The 18,235-nt window shown below is 53.3% G+C and overlaps 13 non-coding genes and 1 pseudogene across 13 annotated transcripts; all 14 read left to right on the top strand.

Moving 5' to 3' along the window:
• The first annotated feature begins 261 nt into the window (after positions 1-261).
• LOC111947229 lies at positions 262-380 on the top strand. The gene has a single exon (XR_002873052.1). It is a non-coding gene; the product is annotated as a 5S ribosomal RNA (ribosomal RNA).
• Positions 381-945: 565 nt separating this feature from the next.
• LOC111947230 lies at positions 946-1,064 on the top strand. Its single transcript, XR_002873053.1, has one exon. It is a non-coding gene; the product is annotated as a 5S ribosomal RNA (ribosomal RNA).
• Positions 1,065-1,629: 565 nt separating this feature from the next.
• On the top strand, positions 1,630-1,748 carry LOC111947231. Its single transcript, XR_002873054.1, has one exon. It is a non-coding gene; the product is annotated as a 5S ribosomal RNA (ribosomal RNA).
• A 3,990-nt stretch (positions 1,749-5,738) lies between these two features.
• On the top strand, positions 5,739-5,857 carry LOC111947232. Its single transcript, XR_002873055.1, has one exon. It is a non-coding gene; the product is annotated as a 5S ribosomal RNA (ribosomal RNA).
• A 560-nt stretch (positions 5,858-6,417) lies between these two features.
• LOC111947233 lies at positions 6,418-6,536 on the top strand. Its single transcript, XR_002873056.1, has one exon. It is a non-coding gene; the product is annotated as a 5S ribosomal RNA (ribosomal RNA).
• A 561-nt stretch (positions 6,537-7,097) lies between these two features.
• LOC111947234 lies at positions 7,098-7,216 on the top strand. The gene has a single exon (XR_002873057.1). It is a non-coding gene; the product is annotated as a 5S ribosomal RNA (ribosomal RNA).
• A 567-nt stretch (positions 7,217-7,783) lies between these two features.
• On the top strand, positions 7,784-7,902 carry LOC111947235. Its single transcript, XR_002873058.1, has one exon. It is a non-coding gene; the product is annotated as a 5S ribosomal RNA (ribosomal RNA).
• A 562-nt stretch (positions 7,903-8,464) lies between these two features.
• LOC111947236 lies at positions 8,465-8,583 on the top strand. Its single transcript, XR_002873059.1, has one exon. It is a non-coding gene; the product is annotated as a 5S ribosomal RNA (ribosomal RNA).
• Positions 8,584-9,143: 560 nt separating this feature from the next.
• On the top strand, positions 9,144-9,262 carry LOC111947237. Its single transcript, XR_002873060.1, has one exon. It is a non-coding gene; the product is annotated as a 5S ribosomal RNA (ribosomal RNA).
• Positions 9,263-9,822: 560 nt separating this feature from the next.
• LOC111947238 lies at positions 9,823-9,941 on the top strand. The gene has a single exon (XR_002873061.1). It is a non-coding gene; the product is annotated as a 5S ribosomal RNA (ribosomal RNA).
• Positions 9,942-10,505: 564 nt separating this feature from the next.
• LOC111947240 lies at positions 10,506-10,624 on the top strand. Its single transcript, XR_002873063.1, has one exon. It is a non-coding gene; the product is annotated as a 5S ribosomal RNA (ribosomal RNA).
• Positions 10,625-11,192: 568 nt separating this feature from the next.
• Positions 11,193-11,311, top strand: LOC111947241. The gene has a single exon (XR_002873064.1). It is a non-coding gene; the product is annotated as a 5S ribosomal RNA (ribosomal RNA).
• A 3,991-nt stretch (positions 11,312-15,302) lies between these two features.
• Positions 15,303-15,411, top strand: LOC111947245 (annotated as a pseudogene).
• A 559-nt stretch (positions 15,412-15,970) lies between these two features.
• Positions 15,971-16,089, top strand: LOC111947242. The gene has a single exon (XR_002873065.1). It is a non-coding gene; the product is annotated as a 5S ribosomal RNA (ribosomal RNA).
• The last annotated feature ends 2,146 nt before the right edge of the window (positions 16,090-18,235 follow it).

Here is an 18,235-nt window from a genome sequence, read left to right on the forward strand (position 1 = left end):
GAGGTGCAAATGCACACGCCTGCACCCTCTAGAAACGCTGCAGTCTGGGTGACGAGGCCGCGCAGGTGTGTGTGTGCGCATCCAAGGCCTCTTTGACGCACCTGCTGGGGTGAAAGGTCACCGTTTTGGCTGCAGGTGGGTGTGTCCGCTCAGCAGGTGCACCAATCAGCGCCACAGAGTGAGTGGGTGAAGGGGGTGCTGGGAGCAGGCTGGAGTGTGGTGCACGCAGCGCTTAAAGGGCTCTGCTCCACACAACCCTTCGCTTACGGCCATACCACCCTGAACACGCCCGATCTCGTCCGATCTCGGAAGCTAAGCAGGGTCGGGCCTGGTTAGTACTTGGATGGGAGACCGCCTGGGAATACCAGGTGCTGTAAGTTTTCCCGCTTTTGCTGGCATCCACCAAAGAGAAGGAAAATCACTCTCACACACACACACGGGTTTGGGTACTTTGGTTTCCTTGTCGTGCAAATGTGTCTTCCTCTTTTTTCTCTCTGACACGACCCTTCTGTGACACATACGGCCACCAGAGAGCGCACTTGCCAGGAAATCCAACACACAGCTTTGGGTTTCTTTTCTTTTCTTTTCTTTTCTTTTCTTTCTTTTTTTTTTTTTTTTTTTTCTCTGACATGACCGTCCGGGCTTCTTCCAAACTCTTGAGCGAGCTTCAGAGCAGTCAGCACCGAGGTGCAAATGCACACGCCTGCACCCTCTAGAAACGCTGCAGTCTGGGTGACGAGGCCGCGCAGGTGTGTGTGTGCGCATCCAAGGCCTCTTTGACGCACCTGCTGGGGTGAAAGGTCACCGTTTTGGCTGCAGGTGGGTGTGTCCGCTCAGCAGGTGCACCAATCAGCGCCACAGAGTGAGTGGGTGAAGGGGGTGCTGGGAGCAGGCTGGAGTGTGGTGCACGCAGCGCTTAAAAGGCTCTGCTCCACACAACCCTTCGCTTACGGCCATACCACCCTGAACACGCCCGATCTCGTCCGATCTCGGAAGCTAAGCAGGGTCGGGCCTGGTTAGTACTTGGATGGGAGACCGCCTGGGAATACCAGGTGCTGTAAGTTTTCCCGCTTTTGCTGGCATCCACCAAAGAGAAGGAAAATCACTCTCACACACACACACGGGTTTGGGTACTTTGGTTTCCTTGTCGTGCAAATGTGTCTTCCTCTTTTTTCTCTCTGACACGACCCTTCTGTGACACATACGGCCACCAGAGAGCGCACTTGCCAGGAAATCCAACACACAGCTTTGGGTTTCTTTTCTTTTCTTTTCTTTTCTTTTCTTTCTTTTTTTTTTTTTTTTTTTTCTCTGACATGACCGTCCGGGCTTCTTCCAAACTCTTGAGCGAGCTTCAGAGCAGTCAGCACCGAGGTGCAAATGCACACGCCTGCACCCTCTAGAAACGCTGCAGTCTGGGTGACGAGGCCGCGCAGGTGTGTGTGTGCGCATCCAAGGCCTCTTTGACGCACCTGCTGGGGTGAAAGGTCACCGTTTTGGCTGCAGGTGGGTGTGTCCGCTCAGCAGGTGCACCAATCAGCGCCACAGAGTGAGTGGGTGAAGGGGGTGCTGGGAGCAGGCTGGAGTGTGGTGCACGCAGCGCTTAAAGGGCTCTGCTCCACACAACCCTTCGCTTACGGCCATACCACCCTGAACACGCCCGATCTCGTCCGATCTCGGAAGCTAAGCAGGGTCGGGCCTGGTTAGTACTTGGATGGGAGACCGCCTGGGAATACCAGGTGCTGTAAGTTTTCCCGCTTTTGCTGGCATCCACCAAAGAGAAGGAAAATCACTCTCACACACACACACGGGTTTGGGTACTTTGGTTTCCTTGTCGTGCAAATGTGTCTTCCTCTTTTTTCTCTCTGACACGACCCTTCTGTGACACATACGGCCACCAGAGAGCGCACTTGCCAGGAAATCCAACACACAGCTTTGGGTTTCTTTTCTTTTCTTTTCTTTTCTTTCTTTTTTTTTTTTTTTTTTTCTCTGACATGACCGTCCGGGCTTCTTCCAAACTCTTGAGCGAGCTTCAGAGCAGTCAGCACCGAGGTGCAAATGCACAAGCCTGCACCCTCTAGAAACGCTGCAGTCTGGGTGACGAGGCCGCGCAGGTGTGTGTGTGCGCATCCAAGGCCTCTTTCACGCACCTGCTGGGGTGAAAGGTCACCGTTTTGGCTGCAGGTGGGTGTGTCCGCTCAGCAGGTGCACCAATCAGCGCCACAGAGTGAGTGGGTGAAGGGGGTGCTGGGAGCAGGCTGGAGTGTGGTGCACGCAGCGCTTAAAGGGCTCTGCTCCACACAACCCTTCGCTTACGGCCATACCACCCTGAACACGCGTGTGCAGGGGGGTGTGGCTTTGTGGTTTGTATCTGGTGAGGTTTTCGGCGTCTGAGATTTCTCTCTCCTTGTTTCTCTCTTTTGTCTTTCTTTTTTGCTCCTTTCCTCTTTTTTTCCCTTGCTCCCCACAGTTTTAACTGCTGGGGAGCCTTAGACTTTTTTCTTCTTTTTTCTTCTCTTTTTTTTCTTTGGGTTTTGCCTTCTCTTTTATATGTGTTGGTGTCACTCACTGAGGTTTTCTTTCCGTATTTATGATGCCCCCGTGTTCTGAGCATGGCTTCAGAAGGGGGGCATTCTCTGGGTATTGGACAGAAATCTAATCCGGAGAAAAATGTACAGTTTGTCGGCGTGGCAGGTCCGGCGTCTGCAGGTGCAGCGGCAAGGCCTGCTTCAGTCACGGAGGGTGGTGTGAATAAGTCACTGGGTGTTAATGATGGCGAGTGTCCTAAAATTATTTATGATCGAGACTTGACAATTCACGTTGAATTATTGGGTGATGAACCTGTGTCGGTTAATGAGTTGATTAAGTACAGCCGGTTAATATGTGGGGGCGTGGTGGCGTGTCGGGCAGTGGGAAGCAAGCGCTACGAATTAACCTTCTCTAACGCTGTCGGGAGGGATAGACTGTTGGACGGTTTCAAAATAGGGAACACGACAGTTCAAGGTCGGAAAATTGCGAATGATGAGCTCGTTGTTTCATTTTTGGGACTGCCTGCTTATGTTACTGACGAGGAGATTTTGGCGAAATTAGAGGGGTGGAAAGTGTCTGCTGTGTCTCCCATTAAAAGGAGGATGTGGCCAGGAACCAGTGTGGCGGACGGGACTCGGTTTGTCAAAGTAAAATTTAATGACAGCGTTCAATCTCTGCCGTATTCCGCCAAATTTGACACGGTGACTGGACCAGAATTCTTTAGAGTAATTCACGACAAGCAGGTGAAGGTGTGCAGGATCTGTATCAGACCCGGACACATTGTCAGAGATTGCCCCGAATTTCTCTGTAACAAATGCGGGGTTCAGGGACATTACGCCAGGGAGTGCACGTCATCTGTTTCTAAATGCTCTGTGTGTCTGCATAGGATGACTGACTGTAGCTGCCTCGGTGGAAATGAGGGCGGGGAGGCCTCTGCTGAGAGTGAGGAACAGCTCAGTGATGAGTCAGATGAGGACGGCATGTCTGAAGAACAGGGGTCTGATGAGAGCGTGGAGGAGAGCAGCGCCATGTCTGAGGGACACCTGTCTGACTCTGAGCGTAATGCCCCAGTGTCTGCTGCTCCCTGCGGAGCGTCCAGCGCAGGAGGTCAATCCACTGTGGAGAAAGGGGTTCTCGGTCGGCAGGCGGCTGCGAGCAGCCAGGAGATGTCCCGGGGGGCGGGGGTTTCCAAGGGGCTCCTGCCGGCGAGCGCCGCTGTTCCCGTGAAGGGGGGCGAGCGGCACCAGAACGCTGCCGCTGCTTCTATCCGGGCGGGGGGGGCTCCAGCAGTGAGCCCTGCCTCGTTACTATCTGTTCCCGTGAAGGGGGGTGTGCAGCACCAGAACGCTGACGCTGCCCCTATCCGGGCGGGGGGGGCTCCCGCGGTGGGCCCTGCCTCGTTACTATCCGTTCCCGTGGGGGGGGGAGCTCAGCGCCGTGGCGCTGACTCTGCCCCTGTCCGGGCGAGAGAGGGTGTGAACCTCGTCTCGAAGGGGGTGTCTGTGGAGCGCAGCGCTTCGTCCTCTGCGCAGGGAGAGTCAGATCTCCGTGGCAGGGTGGCGGGCAGCGTGCGTGAGACACCTGTTTGTCTGGCCCAAAGACTGGATGGGGGAGCGAACAGTGGGCCTGGTGCATTAATTAAGGACATGGTGGATGAGGACATGGATGATGCTGCGATTGCATGGGCTCAGCGGAGGACACGGTCTCAGGTGAACAGGCTGAAGTCTAAGAAGAATCCTGCGTAATGTCCCTGTATACCGTAGAGGTGCGTTTTCTGTTGAATTTTAGAGGGGCGTGTTGTACAGACAGAGGGCTTGGATCGGTAATCTCGGAAATTGTTTTTGTTTTAGTTTTCTGTCGACCAAATTACCTGCGGTGGTGGGTTTCTTTTTGTAGGGGTTTGGGGTTTTTTGTTTTGTTTGTGAGATCCTACAGGTCTTGGCGTCAGAAAAGGAGTGTGGACGCTGATCCTACGGACTGGTGTACCGAAATGGTTTCCTGCAGCAAGAGGAACAGAATCTGTGGTCCCTGGGGCTGTGAGGAGACCTGAGGCCCGTATCCTACAGGTCGGGGTGGAAGAAGAGGCGTGGACACTGATCCTACCGAGTGGTGCATCGAGATGGTTCCTGCAGTGGAGAACAGCTTGGGGTCCATGGAGCTGTGAGCCACGCTGACGCCCAGGTGTGCTTTTGAGCGGTCCGTGGAGGAGGACTGGATGAGGGCCATTCATTTTTGGGATGCGGAGAAATGGAAGACGATGGACAGATGGGGGTAGTTTTATGAGAAGTTTGTACGGGCGTCTGTTGGCTCTTATGAGGATGGAATCAGGTGGACTTTGTAAAGTGTTTCTTGTGTTATAGAATATATGTGTATGTGAATGGTGGAGTGGAGTTCAGGTAGAATATTTACCTTATGTATGTTCTGTTTGTAGAGACGATGTAGTTTATTTTGTTTTTTGTCCTGGTTTCTCCATCTGTTTTGTTTGTAAGAATGACTCAATTATGTACAGATTTTTAATTTCCTTTATTAAAAAAGATAAAAAAAAAAAAAAAAAAAACACGCCCGATCTCGTCCGATCTCGGAAGCTAAGCAGGGTCGGGCCTGGTTAGTACTTGGATGGGAGACCGCCTGGGAATACCAGGTGCTGTAAGTTTTCCCGCTTCTGCTGGCATCCACCAAAGAGAAGGAAAATCACTCTCACACACACACACGGGTTTGGGTACTTTGGTTTCCTTGTCGTGCAAATGTGTCTTCCTCTTTTTTCTCTCTGACACGACCCTTCTGTGACACATACGGCCACCAGAGAGCGCACTTGCCAGGAAATCCAACACACAGCTTTGGGTTTCTTTTCTTTTCTTTTCTTTTCTTTCTTTTTTTTTTTTTTTTTTTCTCTGACATGACCGTCCGGGCTTCTTCCAAACTCTTGAGCGAGCTTCAGAGCAGTCAGCACCGAGGTGCAAACGCACACGCCTGCACCCTCTAGAAACGCTGCAGTCTGGGTGACGAGGCCGCGCAGGTGTGTGTGTGCGCATCCAAGGCCTCTTTGACGCACCTGCTGGGGTGAAAGGTCACCGTTTTGGCTGCAGGTGGGTGTGTCCGCTCAGCAGGTGCACCAATCAGCGCCACAGAGTGAGTGGGTGAAGGGGGTGCTGGGAGCAGGCTGGAGTGTGGTGCACGCAGCGCTTAAAGGGCTCTGCTCCACACAACCCTTCGCTTACGGCCATACCACCCTGAACACGCCCGATCTCGTCCGATCTCGGAAGCTAAGCAGGGTCGGGCCTGGTTAGTACTTGGATGGGAGACCGCCTGGGAATACCAGGTGCTGTAAGTTTTCCCGCTTTTGCTGGCATCCACCAAAGAGAAGGAAAATCACTCTCACACACACACACGGGTTTGGGTACTTTGGTTTCCTTGTCGTGCAAATGTGTCTTCCTCTTTTTTCTCTCTGACACGACCCTTCTGTGACACATACGGCCACCAGAGAGCGCACTTGCCAGGAAATCCAACACACAGCTTTGGGTTTCTTTTCTTTTCTTTTCTTTTCTTTCTTTTTTTTTTTTTTTTTTTTCTCTGACATGACCGTCCGGGCTTCTTCCAAACTCTTGAGCGAGCTTCAGAGCAGTCAGCACCGAGGTGCAAATGCACACGCCTGCACCCTCTAGAAACGCTGCAGTCTGGGTGACGAGGCCGCGCAGGTGTGTGTGTGCGCATCCAAGGCCTCTTTGACGCACCTGCTGGGGTGAAAGGTCACCGTTTTGGCTGCAGGTGGGTGTGTCCGCTCAGCAGGTGCACCAATCAGCGCCACAGAGTGAGTGGGTGAAGGGGGTGCTGGGAGCAGGCTGGAGTGTGGTGCACGCAGCGCTTAAAGGGCTCTGCTCCACACAACCCTTCGCTTACGGCCATACCACCCTGAACACGCCCGATCTCGTCCGATCTCGGAAGCTAAGCAGGGTCGGGCCTGGTTAGTACTTGGATGGGAGACCGCCTGGGAATACCAGGTGCTGTAAGTTTTCCCGCTTTTGCTGGCATCCACCAAAGAGAAGGAAAATCACTCTCACACACACACACGGGTTTGGGTACTTTGGTTTCCTTGTCGTGCAAATGTGTCTTCCTCTTTTTTCTCTCTGACACGACCCTTCTGTGACACATACGGCCACCAGAGAGCGCACTTGCCAGGAAATCCAACACACAGCTTTGGGTTTCTTTTCTTTTCTTTTCTTTTCTTTCTTTTTTTTTTTTTTTTTTTTTCTCTGACATGACCGTCCGGGCTTCTTCCAAACTCTTGAGCGAGCTTCAGAGCAGTCAGCACCGAGGTGCAAATGCACACGCCTGCACCCTCTAGAAACGCTGCAGTCTGGGTGACGAGGCCGCGCAGGTGTGTGTGTGCGCATCCAAGGCCTCTTTGACGCACCTGCTGGGGTGAAAGGTCACCGTTTTGGCTGCAGGTGGGTGTGTCCGCTCAGCAGGTGCACCAATCAGCGCCACAGAGTGAGTGGGTGAAGGGGGTGCTGGGAGCAGGCTGGAGTGTGGTGCACGCAGCGCTTAAAGGGCTCTGCTCCACACAACCCTTCGCTTACGGCCATACCACCCTGAACACGCCCGATCTCGTCCGATCTCGGAAGCTAAGCAGGGTCGGGCCTGGTTAGTACTTGGATGGGAGACCGCCTGGGAATACCAGGTGCTGTAAGTTTTCCCGCTTTTGCTGGCATCCACCAAAGAGAAGGAAAATCACTCTCACACACACACACGGGTTTGGGTACTTTGGTTTCCTTGTCGTGCAAATGTGTCTTCCTCTTTTTTCTCTCTGACACGACCCTTCTGTGACACATACGGCCACCAGAGAGCGCACTTGCCAGGAAATCCAACACACAGCTTTGGGTTTCTTTTCTTTTCTTTTCTTTTCTTTTCTTTCTTTTTTTTTTTTTTTTTTTTTTCTCTGACATGACCGTCCGGGCTTCTTCCAAACTCTTGAGCGAGCTTCAGAGCAGTCAGCACCGAGGTGCAAATGCACACGCCTGCACCCTCTAGAAACGCTGCAGTCTGGGTGACGAGGCCGCGCAGGTGTGTGTGTGCGCATCCAAGGCCTCTTTGACGCACCTGCTGGGGTGAAAGGTCACCGTTTTGGCTGCAGGTGGGTGTGTCCGCTCAGCAGGTGCACCAATCAGCGCCACAGAGTGAGTGGGTGAAGGGGGTGCTGGGAGCAGGCTGGAGTGTGGTGCACGCAGCGCTTAAAGGGCTCTGCTCCACACAACCCTTCGCTTACGGCCATACCACCCTGAACACGCCCGATCTCGTCCGATCTCGGAAGCTAAGCAGGGTCGGGCCTGGTTAGTACTTGGATGGGAGACCGCCTGGGAATACCAGGTGCTGTAAGTTTTCCCGCTTTTGCTGGCATCCACCAAAGAGAAGGAAAATCACTCTCACACACACACACGGGTTTGGGTACTTTGGTTTCCTTGTCGTGCAAATGTGTCTTCCTCTTTTTTCTCTCTGACACGACCCTTCTGTGACACATACGGCCACCAGAGAGCGCACTTGCCAGGAAATCCAACACACAGCTTTGGGTTTCTTTTCTTTTTTCTTTTCTTTTCTTTCTTTTTTTTTTTTTTTTTTTTCTCTGACATGACCGTCCGGGCTTCTTCCAAACTCTTGAGCGAGCTTCAGAGCAGTCAGCACCGAGGTGCAAACGCACACGCCTGCACCCTCTAGAAACGCTGCAGTCTGGGTGACGAGGCCGCGCAGGTGTGTGTGTGCGCATCCAAGGCCTCTTTGACGCACCTGCTGGGGTGAAAGGTCACCGTTTTGGCTGCAGGTGGGTGTGTCCGCTCAGCAGGTGCACCAATCAGCGCCACAGAGTGAGTGGGTGAAGGGGGTGCTGGGAGCAGGCTGGAGTGTGGTGCACGCAGCGCTTAAAGGGCTCTGCTCCACACAACCCTTCGCTTACGGCCATACCACCCTGAACACGCCCGATCTCGTCCGATCTCGGAAGCTAAGCAGGGTCGGGCCTGGTTAGTACTTGGATGGGAGACCGCCTGGGAATACCAGGTGCTGTAAGTTTTCCCGCTTTTGCTGGCATCCACCAAAGAGAAGGAAAATCACTCTCACACACACACACGGGTTTGGGTACTTTGGTTTCCTTGTCGTGCAAATGTGTCTTCCTCTTTTTTCTCTCTGACACGACCCTTCTGTGACACATACGGCCACCAGAGAGCGCACTTGCCAGGAAATCCAACACACAGCTTTGGGTTTCTTTTCTTTTCTTTTCTTTTCTTTCTTTTTTTTTTTTTTTTTTTTCTCTGACATGACCGTCCGGGCTTCTTCCAAACTCTTGAGCGAGCTTCAGAGCAGTCAGCACCGAGGTGCAAATGCACACGCCTGCACCCTCTAGAAACGCTGCAGTCTGGGTGACGAGGCCGCGCAGGTGTGTGTGTGCGCATCCAAGGCCTCTTTGACGCACCTGCTGGGGTGAAAGGTCACCGTTTTGGCTGCAGGTGGGTGTGTCCGCTCAGCAGGTGCACCAATCAGCGCCACAGAGTGAGTGGGTGAAGGGGGTGCTGGGAGCAGGCTGGAGTGTGGTGCACGCAGCGCTTAAAGGGCTCTGCTCCACACAACCCTTCGCTTACGGCCATACCACCCTGAACACGCCCGATCTCGTCCGATCTCGGAAGCTAAGCAGGGTCGGGCCTGGTTAGTACTTGGATGGGAGACCGCCTGGGAATACCAGGTGCTGTAAGTTTTCCCGCTTTTGCTGGCATCCACCAAAGAGAAGGAAAATCACTCTCACACACACACACGGGTTTGGGTACTTTGGTTTCCTTGTCGTGCAAATGTGTCTTCCTCTTTTTTCTCTCTGACACGACCCTTCTGTGACACATACGGCCACCAGAGAGCGCACTTGCCAGGAAATCCAACACACAGCTTTGGGTTTCTTTTCTTTTCTTTTCTTTTCTTTCTTTTTTTTTTTTTTTTTTTTTCTCTGACATGACCGTCCGGGCTTCTTCCAAACTCTTGAGCGAGCTTCAGAGCAGTCAGCACCGAGGTGCAAATGCACACGCCTGCACCCTCTAGAAACGCTGCAGTCTGGGTGACGAGGCCGCGCAGGTGTGTGTGTGCGCATCCAAGGCCTCTTTGACGCACCTGCTGGGGTGAAAGGTCACCGTTTTGGCTGCAGGTGGGTGTGTCCGCTCAGCAGGTGCACCAATCAGCGCCACAGAGTGAGTGGGTGAAGGGGGTGCTGGGAGCAGGCTGGAGTGTGGTGCACGCAGCGCTTAAATGCTCTGCTCCACACAACCCTTCGCTTACGGCCATACCACCCTGAACACGCCCGATCTCGTCCGATCTCGGAAGCTAAGCAGGGTCGGGCCTGGTTAGTACTTGGATGGGAGACCGCCTGGGAATACCAGGTGCTGTAAGTTTTCCCGCTTTTGCTGGCATCCACCAAAGAGAAGGAAAATCACTCTCACACACACACACGGGTTTGGGTACTTTGGTTTCCTTGTCGTGCAAATGTGTCTTCCTCTTTTTTCTCTCTGACACGACCCTTCTGTGACACATACGGCCACCAGAGAGCGCACTTGCCAGGAAATCCAACACACAGCTTTGGGTTTCTTTTCTTTTCTTTTCTTTTCTTTTCTTTCTTTTTTTTTTTTTTTTTTTCTCTGACATGACCGTCCGGGCTTCTTCCAAACTCTTGAGCGAGCTTCAGAGCAGTCAGCACCGAGGTGCAAATGCACACGCCTGCACCCTCTAGAAACGCTGCAGTCTGGGTGACGAGGCCGCGCAGGTGTGTGTGTGCGCATCCAAGGCCTCTTTGACGCACCTGCTGGGGTGAAAGGTCACCGTTTTGGCTGCAGGTGGGTGTGTCCGCTCAGCAGGTGCACCAATCAGCGCCACAGAGTGAGTGGGTGAAGGGGGTGCTGGGAGCAGGCTGGAGTGTGGTGCACGCAGCGCTTAAAGGGCTCTGCTCCACACAACCCTTCGCTTACGGCCATACCACCCTGAACACGCCCGATCTCGTCCGATCTCGGAAGCTAAGCAGGGTCGGGCCTGGTTAGTACTTGGATGGGAGACCGCCTGGGAATACCAGGTGCTGTAAGTTTTCCCGCTTTTGCTGGCATCCACCAAAGAGAAGGAAAATCACTCTCACACACACACACGGGTTTGGGTACTTTGGTTTCCTTGTCGTGCAAATGTGTCTTCCTCTTTTTTCTCTCTGACACGACCCTTCTGTGACACATACGGCCACCAGAGAGCGCACTTGCCAGGAAATCCAACACACAGCTTTGGGTTTCTTTTCTTTTCTTTTCTTTTCTTTTCTTTTCTTTCTTTTTTTTTTTTTTTTTTCTCTGACATGACCGTCCGGGCTTCTTCCAAACTCTTGAGCGAGCTTCAGAGCAGTCAGCACCGAGGTGCAAATGCACACGCCTGCACCCTCTAGAAACGCTGCAGTCTGGGTGACGAGGCCGCGCAGGTGTGTGTGTGCGCATCCAAGGCCTCTTTGACGCACCTGCTGGGGTGAAAGGTCACCGTTTTGGCTGCAGGTGGGTGTGTCCGCTCAGCAGGTGCACCAATCAGCGCCACAGAGTGAGTGGGTGAAGGGGGTGCTGGGAGCAGGCTGGAGTGTGGTGCACGCAGCGCTTAAAATGCTCTGCTCCACACAACCCTTCGCTTACGGCCATACCACCCTGAACACGCCCGATCTCGTCCGATCTCGGAAGCTAAGCAGGGTCGGGCCTGGTTAGTACTTGGATGGGAGACCGCCTGGGAATACCAGGTGCTGTAAGTTTTCCCGCTTTTGCTGGCATCCACCAAAGAGAAGGAAAATCACTCTCACACACACACACGGGTTTGGGTACTTTGGTTTCCTTGTCGTGCAAATGTGTCTTCCTCTTTTTTCTCTCTGACACGACCCTTCTGTGACACATACGGCCACCAGAGAGCGCACTTGCCAGGAAATCCAACACACAGCTTTGGGTTTCTTTTCTTTTCTTTTCTTTTCTTTTCTTTCTTTTTTTTTTTTTTTTTTTCTCTGACATGACCGTCCGGGCTTCTTCCAAACTCTTGAGCGAGCTTCAGAGCAGTCAGCACCGAGGTGCAAATGCACACGCCTGCACCCTCTAGAAACGCTGCAGTCTGGGTGACGAGGCCGCGCAGGTGTGTGTGTGCGCATCCAAGGCCTCTTTGACGCACCTGCTGGGGTGAAAGGTCACCGTTTTGGCTGCAGGTGGGTGTGTCCGCTCAGCAGGTGCACCAATCAGCGCCACAGAGTGAGTGGGTGAAGGGGGTGCTGGGAGCAGGCTGGAGTGTGGTGCACGCAGCGCTTAAAGGGCTCTGCTCCACACAACCCTTCGCTTACGGCCATACCACCCTGAACACGCGTGTGCAGGGGGGTGTGGCTTTGTGGTTTGTATCTGGTGAGGTTTTCGGCGTCTGAGATTTCTCTCTCCTTGTTTCTCTCTTTTGTCTTTCTTTTTTGCTCCTTTCCTCTTTTTTTCCCTTGCTCCCCACAGTTTTAACTGCTGGGGAGCCTTAGACTTTTTTCTTCTTTTTTCTTCTCTTTTTTTTCTTTGGGTTTTGCCTTCTCTTTTATATGTGTTGGTGTCACTCACTGAGGTTTTCTTTCCGTATTTATGATGCCCCCGTGTTCTGAGCATGGCTTCAGAAGGGGGGCATTCTCTGGGTATTGGACAGAAATCTAATCCGGAGAAAAATGTACAGTTTGTCGGCGTGGCAGGTCCGGCGTCTGCAGGTGCAGCGGCAAGGCCTGCTTCAGTCACGGAGGGTGGTGTGAATAAGTCACTGGGTGTTAATGATGGCGAGTGTCCTAAAATTATTTATGATCGAGACTTGACAATTCACGTTGAATTATTGGGTGATGAACCTGTGTCGGTTAATGAGTTGATTAAGTACAGCCGGTTAATATGTGGGGGCGTGGGTGGCGTGTCGGGCAGTGGGAAGCAAGCGCTACGAATTAACCTTCTCTAACGCTGTCGGGAGGGATAGACTGTTGGACGGTTTCAAAATAGGGAACACGACAGTTCAAGGTCGGAAAATTGCGAATGATGAGCTCGTTGTTTCATTTTTGGGACTGCCTGCTTATGTTACTGACGAGGAGATTTTGGCGAAATTAGAGGGGTGGAAAGTGTCTGCTGTGTCTCCCATTAAAAGGAGGATGTGGCCAGGAACCAGTGTGGCGGACGGGACTCGGTTTGTCAAAGTAAAATTTAATGACAGCGTTCAATCTCTGCCGTATTCCGCCAAATTTGACACGGTGACTGGACCAGAATTCTTTAGAGTAATTCACGACAAGCAGGTGAAGGTGTGCAGGATCTGTATCAGACCCGGACACATTGTCAGAGATTGCCCCGAATTTCTCTGTAACAAATGCGGGGTTCAGGGACATTACGCCAGGGAGTGCACGTCATCTGTTTCTAAATGCTCTGTGTGTCTGCATAGGATGACTGACTGTAGCTGCCTCGGTGGAAATGAGGGCGGGGAGGCCTCTGCTGAGAGTGAGGAACAGCTCAGTGATGAGTCAGATGAGGACGGCATGTCTGAAGAACAGGGGTCTGATGAGAGCGTGGAGGAGAGCAGCGCCATGTCTGAGGGACACCTGTCTGACTCTGAGCGTAATGCCCCAGTGTCTGCTGCTCCCTGCGGAGCGTCCAGCGCAGGAGGTCAATCCACTGTGGAGAAAGGGGTTCTCGGTCGGCAGGCGGCTGCGAGCAGCCAGGAGATGTCCCGGGGGGCGGGGGTTTCCAAGGGGCTCCTGCCGGCGAGCGCCGCTGTTCCCGTGAAGGGGGGCGAGCGGCACCAGAACGCTGCCGCTGCTTCTATCCGGGCGGGGGGGGCTCCAGCAGTGAGCCCTGCCTCGTTACTATCTGTTCCCGTGAAGGGGGGTGTGCAGCACCAGAACGCTGACGCTGCCCCTATCCGGGCGGGGGGGGCTCCCGCGGTGGGCCCTGCCTCGTTACTATCCGTTCCCGTGGGGGGGGGAGCTCAGCGCCGTGGCGCTGACTCTGCCCCTGTCCGGGCGAGAGAGGGTGTGAACCTCGTCTCGAAGGGGGTGTCTGTGGAGCGCAGCGCTTCGTCCTCTGCGCAGGGAGAGTCAGATCTCCGTGGCAGGGTGGCGGGCAGCGTGCGTGAGACACCTGTTTGTCTGGCCCAAAGACTGGATGGGGGAGCGAACAGTGGGCCTGGTGCATTAATTAAGGACATGGTGGATGAGGACATGGATGATGCTGCGATTGCATGGGCTCAGCGGAGGACACGGTCTCAGGTGAACAGGCTGAAGTCTAAGAAGAATCCTGCGTAATGTCCCTGTATACCGTAGAGGTGCGTTTTCTGTTGAATTTTAGAGGGGCGTGTTGTACAGACAGAGGGCTTGGATCGGTAATCTCGGAAATTGTTTTTGTTTTAGTTTTCTGTCGACCAAATTACCTGCGGTGGTGGGTTTCTTTTTGTAGGGGTTTGGGGTTTTTTGTTTTGTTTGTGAGATCCTACAGGTCTTGGCGTCAGAAAAGGAGTGTGGACGCTGATCCTACGGACTGGTGTACCGAAATGGTTTCCTGCAGCAAGAGGAACAGAATCTGTGGTCCCTGGGGCTGTGAGGAGACCTGAGGCCCGTATCCTACAGGTCGGGGTGGAAGAAGAGGCGTGGACACTGATCCTACCGAGTGGTGCATCGAGATGGTTCCTGCAGTGGAGAACAGCTTGGGGTCCATGGAGCTGTGAGCCACGCTGACGCCCAGGTGTGCTTTTGAGCGGTCCGTGGAGGAGGACTGGATGAGGGCCATTCATTTTTGGGATGCGGAGAAATGGAAGACGATGGACAGATGGGGGTAGTTTTATGAGAAGTTTGTACGGGCGTCTGTTGGCTCTTATGAGGATGGAATCAGGTGGACTTTGTAAAGTGTTTCTTGTGTTATAGAATATATGTGTATGTGAATGGTGGAGTGGAGTTCAGGTAGAATATTTACCTTATGTATGTTCTGTTTGTAGAGACGATGTAGTTTATTTTGTTTTTTGTCCTGGTTTCTCCATCTGTTTTGTTTGTAAGAATGACTCAATTATGTACAGATTTTTAATTTCCTTTATTAAAAAAGATAAAAAAAAAAAAAAAAAAAACACGCCCGATCTCGTCCGATCTCGGAAGCTAAGCAGGGTCGGGCCTGGTTAGTACTTGGATGGGAGACCGCCTGGGAATACCAGGTGCTGTAAGTTTTCCCGCTTTTGCTGGCATCCACCAAAGAGAAGGAAAATCACTCTCACACACACACACGGGTTTGGGTACTTTGGTTTCCTTGTCGTGCAAATGTGTCTTCCTCTTTTTTCTCTCTGACACGACCCTTCTGTGACACATACGGCCACCAGAGAGCGCACTTGCCAGGAAATCCAACACACAGCTTTGGGTTTCTTTTCTTTTCTTTTCTTTCTTTTTTTTTTTTTTTTTTTCTCTGACATGACCGTCCGGGCTTCTTCCAAACTCTTGAGCGAGCTTCAGAGCAGTCAGCACCGAGGTGCAAATGCACACGCCTGCACCCTCTAGAAACGCTGCAGTCTGGGTGACGAGGCCGCGCAGGTGTGTGTGTGCGCATCCAAGGCCTCTTTGACGCACCTGCTGGGGTGAAAGGTCACCGTTTTGGCTGCAGGTGGGTGTGTCCGCTCAGCAGGTGCACCAATCAGCGCCACAGAGTGAGTGGGTGAAGGGGGTGCTGGGAGCAGGCTGGAGTGTGGTGCACGCAGCGCTTAAAGGGCTCTGCTCCACACAACCCTTCGCTTACGGCCATACCACCCTGAACACGTCCGATCTCGGAAGCTAAGCAGGGTCGGGCCTGGTTAGTACTTGGATGGGAGACCGCCTGGGAATACCAGGTGCTGTAAGTTTTCCCGCTTTTGCTGGCATCCACCAAAGAGAAGGAAAATCACTCTCACACACACACACGGGTTTGGGTACTTTGGTTTCCTTGTCGTGCAAATGTGTCTTCCTCTTTTTTCTCTCTGACACGACCCTTCTGTGACACATACGGCCACCAGAGAGCGCACTTGCCAGGAAATCCAACACACAGCTTTGGGTTTCTTTTCTTTTCTTTTCTTTTCTTTCTTTTTTTTTTTTTTTTTTTCTCTGACATGACCGTCCGGGCTTCTTCCAAACTCTTGAGCGAGCTTCAGAGCAGTCAGCACCGAGGTGCAAACGCACACGCCTGCACCCTCTAGAAACGCTGCAGTCTGGGTGACGAGGCCGCGCAGGTGTGTGTGTGCGCATCCAAGGCCTCTTTGACGCACCTGCTGGGGTGAAAGGTCACCGTTTTGGCTGCAGGTGGGTGTGTCCGCTCAGCAGGTGCACCAATCAGCGCCACAGAGTGAGTGGGTGAAGGGGGTGCTGGGAGCAGGCTGGAGTGTGGTGCACGCAGCGCTTAAAGGGCTCTGCTCCACACAACCCTTCGCTTACGGCCATACCACCCTGAACACGCCCGATCTCGTCCGATCTCGGAAGCTAAGCAGGGTCGGGCCTGGTTAGTACTTGGATGGGAGACCGCCTGGGAATACCAGGTGCTGTAAGTTTTCCCGCTTTTGCTGGCATCCACCAAAGAGAAGGAAAATCACTCTCACACACACACACGGGTTTGGGTACTTTGGTTTCCTTGTCGTGCAAATGTGTCTTCCTCTTTTTTCTCTCTGACACGACCCTTCTGTGACACATACGGCCACCAGAGAGCGCACTTGCCAGGAAATCCAACACACAGCTTTGGGTTTCTTTTCTTTTCTTTTCTTTTCTTTCTTTTTTTTTTTTTTTTTTTCTCTGACATGACCGTCCGGGCTTCTTCCAAACTCTTGAGCGAGCTTCAGAGCAGTCAGCACCGAGGTGCAAACGCACACGCCTGCACCCTCTAGAAACGCTGCAGTCTGGGTGACGAGGCCGCGCAGGTGTGTGTGTGCGCATCCAAGGCCTCTTTGACGCACCTGCTGGGGTGAAAGGTCACCGTTTTGGCTGCAGGTGGGTGTGTCCGCTCAGCAGGTGCACCAATCAGCGCCACAGAGTGAGTGGGTGAAGGGGGTGCTGGGAGCAGGCTGGAGTGTGGTGCACGCAGCGCTTAAAGGGCTCTGCTCCACACAACCCTTCGCTTACGGCCATACCACCCTGAACACGCATGCGCGAGTACAGGAGGGTGTGACGTTGGTGACTGGAGTGTTCGGAGGATTGGTGAACTTTTCGGCGTGTGTTTGGTGTGTCTGCTTTGTGTTTGTTTTCTTTCTTTGTATTGTTTTTTTTTCCTTTTTTCCTTATCTGTCTGCGTCTGGCTTTTCTCTTTGTGTGTGTGAGTGTGTGTGTGCGCTTTTCTCCTGCTCCCCACAGTCTTATGGCTGTTGGGGAGTTACTTTTCAGTCTCTTTTCTTTTTCTCCTTCTTTCTGCACAGTTTTTTCTTTCTCTTTCACGGGGTTTATTCCCCCCCCCCCCCGTCTTGGGAGCATGGCTTTTGCGGGGGGGAGCTCTTCGGGTGATGGACTGGGGTCTTTTTCCTCGCAGGGTGTGAGGAATGTGGGGAATGTGAAAGCGGCGTCCTCATTTGCTGCAGGTGCGGCGGCGCGGTCTGCTTCTGTCGCTACGGGGGGGGGTGGAGAAATCACAGAGGGTGGATGGAGGAGAAACTTCGTCAATCAGGTATGAAAGAGATCTCACGATTCATGTGGAGCTGGTAGGTGAGGATCCTGTGTCCGTGAGTGAACTGCTTCGGTACAGCAGGTTGCTCTGTGGGGGCGTGGTGGCGTGTCGTTCTATGGGGCAAAAGAGATATGAATTAACGATGTCGAATGCGGTGGGGAGGGACAAACTATTGGATGGATTTAAAATTGGAAACACGACTGTGCAGGGGAGGAGCATCTCTAACGATGAGCTGGTAGTGTCATTCCTGGGGCTGCCGGCGTATGTGACGGATGAAGAAATCTTGGAGAAGTTGGAGGGGTGGAGAGTACCGGCGGTGTCTCCGATCAAACGGAGGATGTGGCCGGGCACCAGTGTGGCTGATGGGACGCGTTTTGTAAAGGTGAAATTTAATGAAAGCGTCCAGTCTTTGCCGTATTCGGCGAAATTTAACACGGCCACGGGACCAGAATTTTTCCGTGTCATCCACGATAAACAGGTGAAGGTCTGCAGGATCTGCATAAAACCGGGGCACATTGTCAGAGATTGCCCGGACTTTTTATGTAATAAGTGCGGCGTTCAGGGGCATTACGCCCGGGAATGTGTGTCTTCGATCCAGAAGTGTGCTGTCTGCCTCAACACGACGGAGAACTGTGTGTGTCTGGGTGCCGCCGAGGAGACCGTGGCCTCTGATGTGAGTGACAGTGCGCGTGACAGCGCTTCGGAGGAAGACCTGTCTGACTCCGTGTCTGACGGACGCGTGTCCGCCGCGCGCCACAGCGCCGCTGCGGCGGGACTTTCATCCACTGAGGGAGGGGACGCTCTCGGACGGCAGGCGGATGCGGGAAGCCCGGACCTGCTCCGAGCAGCGGAGGTGTCAGAGGCGCACCGTTTGTCAACAGACGCGTTTCCCGTGAGGGAGGGTGAGCAGCACCCACAAAATGCCGCTACTCCCATCCGGGCGGGGGGGGCCCACGGAGCTGGTCCTGCCCCGATACCGTCTGGACCCGTGACGGGGGGAGCGCAGCACAAGAACGATGGCTCTGCCCCTGACCGGGCGGGGGGGG

This window comes from Oryzias latipes, chromosome 3 (genome assembly GCF_002234675.1).
Source record: "Oryzias latipes chromosome 3, ASM223467v1".
NCBI classification, from domain to species: Eukaryota; Metazoa; Chordata; class Actinopteri; order Beloniformes; family Adrianichthyidae; genus Oryzias; species Oryzias latipes.